The following is a 10,792-nucleotide window of genomic DNA, read 5'->3' as shown; positions in this document are numbered from 1 at the left end:
TCCATGTTAATCACTAGGTTAATGGCTTTTCTTGGCTGGATTCCATGACCCAGCATGATACTGGCATAGTCCATGGTGAGGTGCTGCAAAGCTATGTGCACAGACACCACCCATTTAAGCTTTTAATGAATTCAAAGCATCATTTTAAGCCATTTCAATAAGATAACTAAAAAATATTGCAGATATCTATTGGCCTGCTTTGCCTCTTGAACTGGCTTGGAGTATTGTTCATGACAGAAGACACAATAGTTAATTAAGTTGCTACTCTACACCCCTTAGCCTTCAACACTTCCTGCTCTTCAAACCTCCCAACCTTTTTTTTTTTTTTGTGGCAGTAATGGTATTCTTCATTAGCATCACCATTGTCATGGAACCAACACCTGCAGAGACTGGCTTTCTTTCTGACTCCTTCAAAATCCACATCTCCAACCAACTTGAATTTAGCAGTTAGGGATCTTGAACTCTATTCCCACAGTGATGACTGCTGCTCCCTCCTTGATCATATCTGCTGTGCTCAGGTTTGAAATGCTGCGGCAGAGACCACTATGTCTGCAAGAACCGTATGTTTCTTCAGTTGCTCTTTGGTAGAGTATCCAGGAGATATTGTAACAGTGGCATCACCTCCAGGGTGTTCATGCCCTCATCTGTGTGTAGTAGCATTGCAACGGGCATTCCAACATTTTTTGACCTCCTGACCTCCCAGCCAAAACCACATTCTTTCCTAGGGTTGGAATGCCAGTTTGCTTAATTATTTCCCAGACACCCCGTGGGGTAGCTGGTAATATGGAATACTGGTCCAAACACATTTGCCTTACATTAATTACAGGAAAGCCATCCTTATCTGGAGAGACAGCATTGCAGATCTTTCTTCTGTCAGTGTGCTCTGGAAGAAGCAGCTGAATAAGGAGGCCATCTACACTACCATCATTATTTAGTTTGTTGATTAAATTCAGAAGTTCTTCCTCTGAAATTGAAGCTGGTTTCACAATTGTCTCACTGTTGATTCCTACTCTTGCAGCTGCCCTTGTTCTGTTAGGGATGTAGGAGGGGCTTGCAGGATTCTCACCAACCAGAACCACACTCAGATGTGTCTGCTTGTTGCCCTGTGCCGTCCGTTCTTCCAACTTCTGCCACACTTCCTGCTTGATCTGGGCAAGTTTCCTTCCAGAAAGGACAACTGCTTCACTTCAAACTACGGAGAGGTTGAAGGGGTGATGGCAGAGGTGGTAGCTCTGCATGGGCTGGAGCAGCTAGGTGGCCAAGGTGGACACAAGGGAAGCAGCACCCATCACTGTCCCCAATGTCTGCACCAGGCTAAATATGTAATTTTACTTATGTTGTTAATCTGTGTTAACTACTCAAAACATCACGAACGTTTTGCTGGTATCTATGCCTGTAGTTTATTTTAATTTTCTATGTTGAGATACTTTGTGTAAACATTATAAATTTGAAATAGTTTTGACATCAGCACTCTTTTTATAGTCTCAACCTTACATTTATAGCATGCATGAGTTTATATGCCGAGACTAATAGGTCCTATTTCAAACATTAAAACATTTTACGTTAGCTTTATCAGTAGGGCATTGCCCATGGATTCTTAAAGGTTGGCCAATGGCACAGTGAGAGTAGCTTCAGATGTGAGATGTTCAGAATATCATGTTAAAGGGCAGTTGCTGAGATCAAAGCTAAACAGTGTAGCTTCTGGAATGTTTATATCATCCATACCCTATAAAGCTGGTTTTGGAGAAGTGAAACATTAGACATTTTAATCAATATTTCTTAGAGTAAATCTCTGAGGAGGTGACAGCAAGTGAGAACCCATCTTCTGGCAAAAGTGAAAGGAAAGTGAATCATTTTTTTTCAAAGGAAGTAATGTGTGGAAAATGCTTTTCAACTGTAAAGTGGTGCACAATTGCTAACTCTTGAAATCACTGTGATTGTTATTAGGCCAGTTTGAAAGTCAATTCCCTGTCTCAGCTCAGCCAAACTGCGAGGTCTGCCATATTGTCCCGTGACTCAAGACAAGTAAATTCCATATGCCATTTGTAATGGACTCTATTACTAGCTATTGTTTCTAGCTAACAGATCATTTTTTCTCTTATCCCTCTGCTCTCCTCCCCTTTTATAAACAAACTCCACCTCTGGACACAAGCATCACTTAGGCCTGCCTAGCCTAATTCTCCATTTTTCTGGTCAGAATAATTTATTTGGGGTATCCAAGCAGAATTAATCATAATCCTTCCTTGGGATGTTCATTTGGATATTGGAGAGAGACAGTCTCTTTTCTATGGATTTTTGAGATGGGGCACTATAGACTTTGGTGGACTTTCGATGAGTAAACTTCTTGGATGCATTGAGGAAATCCATGGGTAATTTTGTAATGATAGAATTAGAATAATACACAGAGAGAAAATTAAAGTTGAGAGATGGAGCGGGTGAGGGAGAGAGTGCTAATAACATAATTTGCATTACTTGATCCAATTCTGTCTGAATCTAGCAATCTTTTAATTTATTAGTTTCATGGATTAATTTATCCTTTTTGCGTTTATACTATTTTTAGTTGGTTTTACTTCCCTTGCACTGAAAGTCTGTGACAATTATACCACTCTTGTCTAGGATATTTCAGCTACCAATCCCTGTGACCTCATTTTTCCCCCTAGTCCTTATTCTACTTTCTAATTGCATGACGGTTTGGTGGACCAAAATGATGGTATAAGGACACTGAACTAGATTACCTGAGCTTGAATCTTGGCTCTTCTACTTACTAGATATATAATCTTGGGCAAGTTATTCAACCTCTTTAATCTTATTTCTGTATCAGCAAAATGAGATAGTTGATTATATCTACCTTTTTAAGGATTAAATGAGTTAATGCTTGTGAAGTGTTTAGAAAAGAGCCTGATTCCTGGTACTGGTTCAGTTCAGTAGGTTTTAGCTATTTCAATATTACATTCTAAAAGCAGAGTAAAGATAAAAATATTTATATTTGTCTTTATTGTCACCTTTAAAATTGTTAGATTTTAGGAGATAAAGACCTTGACTTTTTGGCTTTCATAGATAAAGGCACCTGGCATAATCATATGTTCGTGATAAACATTGCCCTAGTTTACTTGTTCCCACACTACACAGTCAATATAAGAACATGTCATTCATAGCCTCCTTCCTGATTTGCTTGCCTTGATCCATTTCTTGAGGTGTACTTAACTTCTCTTTTGACATCATTATTTTCTACTTGACTCAAGGCTCTTGCTTAACTGTTCTTTTCCTCTTCTTGACTATGATTTCTATTCTACTTCTTGTGATGCTATTTTAACCTACCACCCTTCTCATAAAACCCTTAATGAGAAGAGCTCTTGCTAGGTTTACCCAACCCCTGTGAGCACAGTCAGGGCAGCATTCAGTAAATATTTATGGTTAATAAATTGCGGAACACAGCCCAAGCAGTAATATTCTAGGCTTACGGTGAAGGGGAGTTAACTACAAACTGATTGTATGACCTAATACAGGCTCTTCAAACTTGGTGTTTCTCAAACTTTGTTATTTGCTGCCTACTGTCTTCTACAACCATTAATTTTCCTTAGGGGTAAGTAATTTGAAAACATTTTTATGTTAAAATAAACAAGGATATATAATTGAATATCAAACAAAATTTACATGGTTTTAAGAAGAAAGCACACTCTAAAGAAGTGTCTTCATTTTTCTTGGTGTTGGGCCTAAGTGGTGAGAGACATAAGTTACTGTTCTTTGTTGTTAAAGATACCTCTGTGGAAACACTTGAGAAAAACAGTACAGTATTGTATACTTCCTTTGTCAGTGTCAGATGGGTTCATGTTCACAACAGTCAGAACTTAGTAATAGCTACCATTTCTTATATGCCCAAAACTCTGCTGTACACTTCGTGATAACATATAATTTCATATTCATAGCAAGTCTATTTTACAGAAGAGGAAACTGAATCTTAAAAAGTTAAATAACTTCAATGAGGTCTTATAACTATTTTGTGTTGTGACTTGGAGTCAGATGCAAATCCATAAAGCTCAACTATAATGCACAGCCTATGAGGAATAATTTAGAATAACCTCATTCAAGATATGAAACTTATGGACAATTGAAAAGTCAGGAAGGGTCAGCTTGAGGTTTTATAGGAACTTCAGGGTTAAAGGGAGCAGGGAGAGAAAGAGAGCAGTATGTGTGTATGTATGTTTATGTATGTTTGTATATGTATATGTATATGTATATGTATATGTATATAAACCTATATATAAACACAAACACACACATATATGTATGTATATAAGAATTATAAACTTGAATTACTTGAATTGTAAACTATCCCCATATCTCAAAATTGAAGTGGTTATCATTGTACCTTCTGCCAATTGAGTTTTAAAACTAGCTAGCTTTTGTTCCAGGAAAGGATGCCATGGGATTTGCTTTGTGTAAGTCATGTTCTATTCAAGCCTCAAGCATGCATTGGTGAATATAATGAATACCAACATTTTGATGGACAGTTTTTCCTGAACATTGTCTCCCAGGATTACAGTTCTTCAACTAAAATCATTGGAGAAGGTCAAATAGCCTGCTTTATTGTACATTATTTACAATAGAAAATTTATTAAATTTCTTTCCTAAAATCTCTTTGATAGAGCTATTTACCATCATCATGTTTTCCTTTGCTTTTTCTCCTTTGCAGAGGTTGACTTGGCAAGAACTTTATTTCACTTTGCTATCTTATGGACCGTCTGGTGCATGTTTTCATTTATTTTAGCTAGTGAACCATTTACTCTATTTGGCTTAAAATGATCCACTATACTGTGCGATAGACAGCAAGAAGATGGGCCAACATATTTTCTCTTGATGTATTTGATCTTCATTGATCTACATATGCAAAGCTGAATGAAAACTTCTAAACATAAATGCTCATTTGAGCTTCTAATGTTAATATTGATTCAATTTGTGAGTGCTCGTGCAGAGAGTCAGACTGTTTCTCAAAGAGTGTTCCATAGAATACATATTAGTATCCCAAGATGCTTGTGCAAAGGGCTTCAGTGGTCAAATGAGTTGTGGAAATGCTATATAAATATATCTTGTCTTAAAGATTCACATCATAATTAGTATATGAATGTCTCTGAATCATCTTGTAATTAAAAAGGTAACTAACTTTGTTTAACCCAGGGTCTTCTGAACTTATTCGTTCAGGTTAGAAGTGTTGGTTCTCAGCTTTCTATGGCACTATTGTCTCTTGAAGCATACTTTGGGAAATACCAATACCCACTGGCTTTTAAGTCCAATTAAAACTAGGTTAGAATTTAGCTCTATTATTTAGGTAGCACGTTTGTCCTTCATAAACCAAAGATTCCTTTTATGGGGGAATATATTTACTTCACAGTATTGTTGTTATTAAATTAAATAAGTTAACACATGTAAATAATATGATACCTGACATAAATTTTAATTCACTTACTTCTTAATGTTCGTTTGCCTTTATTTTCTTCAAGTAGCTCTTAAAATTTCACTTCCTTTATGAATTCTGAATCTAGAAAGATTCTCTAGACCTAAACTCATCTGAAGTAAATGTGCATTTCTCTTGACTATATTTTCAAATATCAAACACAAAATGCATTCCCCTTTCAATGATTACTCTGATTAAAAACAAAGATAATAAATAGCCTCCCGCCCCCCTTTTTAAAGTTTATTTATTTATTTTGAGAGTGAGCAAAAACATGGGCACCAGAGCACATGTGTGGGATAGAGGCAGAGAGAGAGAATTCCAGGCAGGCCCCTCACTGTTAGCCTGACAAGGGCTCACATTCAGGAACCCTGGAGGTCATGACCTGAGCTGAACTCAAGAGTCTGATGCTCAACTGTTCAACCTACTGAGCAACCCAGGTGCTCTGTATGGTCACCTTTTATTGCAAATGTGAAAATAATATGGTTCCAGGGAAGGGAGTGTGGTGTACAATCTGTGGGTATTGCACCTGACATTAGGTCCCTCAACTGGCCAAATGCTAGAATTATCAGAGAGAACTTTAAAAGAAAGTTCTGCTTTCACTATAACATTTCGCTGTCTTCCTGTTCAAAGGTGACATTTTTCTGAGTTCATTTCTAGGGAGAGTCGTAGAATTGAGAGCACTCCATATTTTTTTTGACTAATTTTTCTTACTGTAACATACCTTTATACGTAAACCAAATAAGGGTTTTCACCCATAGTTTTGTAGAGAAATCATCATAATGAATAACAACTGGATTAATTAACACTTACTAAGTGCTAGGCATTAGTATTATTTGCATTATTACATGAAGTACATCAATTTAGTTTCCCAGAAACTGAAGTGGTGTATCAATCATGGTTCCAAACAGGAGACAGAAATCACCCCAGTAATTTAATATAAAAAATATTAAACTGGTAAAAGGTGATAAACTCCTAAGAGGGGTAAAGAGGCCTTTAAAAATAGAGGGAAGATGGGGAGCTTGGCAAGATCGCAGGGTAGGGGAGCCCTGAGCTCACCCCATTCTACGTTTACAACTAGATATCATCCACATCCGAGTCAATAAGCCTGAGAGCTAGTGATCAGAGACCTCAGAGACCATTAGAACAAACTCCATAACTAAATACAGAGAAGAAGCTGCATCTGAAAGGGGCAGAAAGGTGGAGGGAGCCTGCCTACAGGAGAGAGGGAGTTATGTGCATGGAGAGAGCGGAGAAACAGGCCCTTGTGCCAAGAAGCTCCCACAGGGAAGACTAATCCCCATAACGTCTGGCTTTAAAAACCAGAAGGGCTGAATTTCATGAGTTTAAAACCAGTGGGACTCAGCCTGGAGTCAGCTGACTCAGCACAGGGCTAGCCCAGAGGGTGGAAGGTGAGCTGGGTTGCTGCTTTAAAGAGGCAGGGGCCTGTGTGAAAAGGCAATATAAAAACAAAAGTTTACACAACACTGGGGGCAAACAGAAGACATATCTGTTCATACTGATTTCTGAGTGTGTTGGGGAACGTCTCTAAAAATGAAGGTGCCATTTTCCATCCCCTACCCCCTCCAGCATAATCACAGGGCCATCTGTGGCAGGTGGGGTGACACAGACACTTACTGCCTCACCAGCTAGTGGTGTGCTATTCCCACTTCTCCTGAGGACTCGCTCACTCCAAGCCTGCTAGCGTAGGCCCTGGGCACAGGGCACATTTTGTTAAAGCTGTGCGTGTGCCCTGCCCATGCCCTGTCCAGCCCCTGAGGGCACAGTTGCTGCCCCACACTGCATACAGCGCCCACCTACTAGGCCATGCCCAACCTCGTGCCCCCAGCCATCCCTGCACAATAGGCCTGGCCACACCCAGCCATCACTGATGTATGCCACATTCAACCTTGTGCCCGTGGGCACCCTGGTACATAGCCCCCCAGCCTCTGCAGTGCTTCTGGGCATCTGGCAAAGGACTAGCAGCTCAGCGGCTCAGCGCAAATTTGGCTAATACTGCTTACCTACTCCCAAGTTCCCTGGTGGGCATGCGCTGTTGGAACTGGCCTGTCTGTGGGTCCCAGTAACACCACAGAGGGCAGGCACAGCCCACAGCAGGCAAAGAGTCAGTGCAGATGACTGCGGGGAAAGTGAAAGTGATTCAGACACAACAGCAGGGCATAAGCAACATACATAGGATACTCTCCTGAAGTGCCAGGTTCCTGGGAACAGGGGACACTGCACTCCAGGGCACTCTAGGACCTCTATTGCATAAAGTAACTACTTTCAAAAGCAGAAGATATAGCTGACCTGCTAAAAGATGTAGGTAGGTGAAGTTATCCTTAGGAAATGCCTGTAGAAGTTTGCTGGAATTTCAACAGGTCAGAGCTGATTTGCAGGAGGTAGCTCCTGAGGTACAGGTACAACTTGTGGAGAGTGAGCACCACTGGGGCCTCCCAAACACTACTGGCAGCTATAACATAGGTGGGAGAAGTCCAGACTGGAATCAGATATGGAAGCTCCTTTCTCTTGCGGTGTCCCTCTAGCGCCCTCCATTGAGAAGCCTTACATTGTGTCAGCTTGGCAATGGAGAAGTGTTTTGTGGTCCAATTCCAGTGTCACAGAGCATGGCAAAGAAGCGTGGATTTGGAGCAAGAACATGATAACTGGCACAGAAAAGTACTGTTATTATTCTCTTGTCACAGATGAAGAAACTATATTTCAGAAAGCTGGAGTCTCCAGGTTGAAAAGTTATTCGTAATTCCAGGTTCCAAAGATGTACCACTTTGCTCTATCGCACTGCTTAAATAGTACATCCATGAACTTAACTGCCTTAATAGGTGCTAACTATGAACAACCTTGGGTAGAGGGGGCTCAGGCAATAAGAAACAAATCAGGTATTGGGAGGGAAGTGCATTGTTAAAGCAGTCTCACAGAGGGAATGTCTAACAAGAAATAAACCACAAGAAATGGACTACAAGAACTAAAATATATACTTTTATTTTACCTAAGGATGAGGGAAGCTTCTTTTTGTAGAATATAGAACTATATCCAGCTAATGTATGAAAAGGGACAGCATAGAATTTAAAATGTCATCAGTTTACAACCCCTCATGATATATGAGTATCTGTTAATATCAAAAAGAAAAAATGCAAACATTTGTGCTTCTTGATGGAAGCATACATCAGTTTTGATGTATTATGTGGAAAATCTGTAAGGGACTGTAGATGAAGTCCCTAGATCTAACTTCTCATTTATAGAAAATACAGGGACTGAGGAAAATGTTAAAGATAACTGCAAGCAACTAACTCTTGGTTTCGGCTCAGGTCATGATCTCATGGTTCGTGGGTTTGAGCCCCGCGGCCAGCTCTGTGCTGCCAGTGTGGATCCTGCTTGGGATTCTCTCTCTTTCCCCTCTCTCTACCCCTACGCTGCTTGCTCTCTCTCTCAAAATAAATAAATAAACTTAAAAAGTTAAGAGATGGAGGAAGAACCTATAAATTAGAAGCTTCAGAGACATATAAACCAACTGTAACACATGGACCTTACATGGATTGTTAATTGAAGAGCAGTAAAAGCAGAAACTATAAAAATAAAACTATAAGAATTGAGAACATTTGATACAATTGTAGAATAATTATTAATGTTTTAAATGGGACGGTGGTATTTGTTTGAGTTATACTTAAAAAGAGTTTCTATAGAGATATATAATGAAATGTATGTGATAAATAACAGTAATTTGCTTCAAAATAATTTGTGTGTAAAGGGGTGATAGGTGAAGGTACAGAGGAAAACAAATTAGTTATTATTTGGTAATTGTTGAAACAGGATGATGGGATTCATTTTTATATTCATTTTATATCTGTACATTTGAAAATAACATAAAAATAATGATAAAACGATAATGAAAAAGTTTTTCTTTCGTCAAAGCAATTTGACTTTTTAATGGGATCACATAACTTGCAAGTTGCTTGCTATCTAGTGGTAGGGCTGAGAGAGAAAATAATAGCATTTCCTACTCTATTAGAGCCATAAGAACCCTGTTTTTGTAAAAGCGAATTATCTAGGAGGATTAATATTTTTGTTATAAAGCACTTAATCTAAAGTCTATCTTTATGTATTTGAGTTATTTTATTTAATTAAAAAATCAAAGAAGGGAAACCCTCTTCTTCAAGATGGAGTGTTTGACAAGATTTTTTTCATAGAAGTGAAATAAGAGGTTGTTCTCCTTTCACTTCAAAGTGTCCCTGATTCTTAGTCCTGACTAATCTTAGCAAAGCTGATAGAACAGAGTGTGTAACAAGATTTCATCACAGTGTCCAGCAGTGTTTTTTTACTGTAGGTGACTTGAAACAGAGGAGAAAAATGTAAATTTTATTAGTTAAGATGTTTCAAGCAGAAAATATCTTAAGGTATTCTTAGTCTACCAGAGTCCTCTATTTTGCTCTCAGTAGACATTTCTGAAAACAGGTCAGCAAGAAGCAATCGCAACATCAGGAGACTTCCTTCCATTGAACCCCAGTGCTATTAAAAACTATACATGTTATATTTTTTGACTCCTCTGAGGGCACTTGCTGGGCCTAGCATGGTTTCTGATATTCATGTGGTGTTGGTTTAATTGAATTATGTTATGAATTATGCATCAGTGTCATGAGAAGACCTGGCTTCCAGTCTGTGACCTACCATTAAGTTGTTATGGGACCTGGCATGAGTTACGTCACCTGTGTGGACCCCAGTGTCTTCATCTGCAAAATTATGATAATGCAGTACAAAATCACTACAAGCCTTTCTAAATCTGACATTCGATGAATAAAAAGGATCAAACTTACAACTTCTGCTTCATGTGGTAAGATAATATTTGAGATACTAAATTATGTTTTCTCCATATTGTTTCCCACCCCCCCAAAGATTTCCTCTTCAAGCCTGTGTCCAGGAGAAGTTTGCATCAGGGCTAAGATCCTAAGAGGAAGAGGAGCTTTTGTGGATAAAGACTGACCAAAAATCAGATGTTCCCTCCCATACTCCCCAATGCCTTGAGCCTACCTAAATTTGGTAGAATGTTCAGGCTACTCCATGGAAATGGAGAGGAGGGAAAACTCCCAGAAGTGACTATAATTTTCTTTCAGCCACCAGACAGAAATGGAATCAAATATTAATAGAAGAAAATAAGGTCACAGCTTGAATAGTGTGTCCACTGCATATATTTCTTGAAACATCCAGTATAACTCTTTTTTTTCTTGCATCAGCTATTGTTTTGGTGTCCTATTAAGAGTCTTAAATGGCAATAATAAAAGAGATTTGGCATTTCTGTCATATAAAGTGCTATAGACTGAGTTGTACCCC

The 10,792-nt window shown here is 38.8% G+C and overlaps 1 pseudogene; it reads right to left on the bottom strand.

Moving 5' to 3' along the window:
- Positions 1-282: 282 nt before the first annotated feature.
- LOC109275156 (bifunctional methylenetetrahydrofolate dehydrogenase/cyclohydrolase, mitochondrial-like) lies at positions 283-7,016 on the bottom strand (annotated as a pseudogene).
- Between the last annotated feature and the right edge of the window lie 3,776 nt (positions 7,017-10,792).

This window comes from Panthera pardus, unplaced genomic scaffold (genome assembly GCF_024362965.1).
Source record: "Panthera pardus isolate Hobbes unplaced genomic scaffold, ASM2436296v1 HiC_scaffold_13, whole genome shotgun sequence".
Taxonomy (NCBI): domain Eukaryota; kingdom Metazoa; phylum Chordata; class Mammalia; order Carnivora; family Felidae; genus Panthera; species Panthera pardus.
This window is presented reverse-complemented; position numbering and strand designations above follow the sequence as displayed.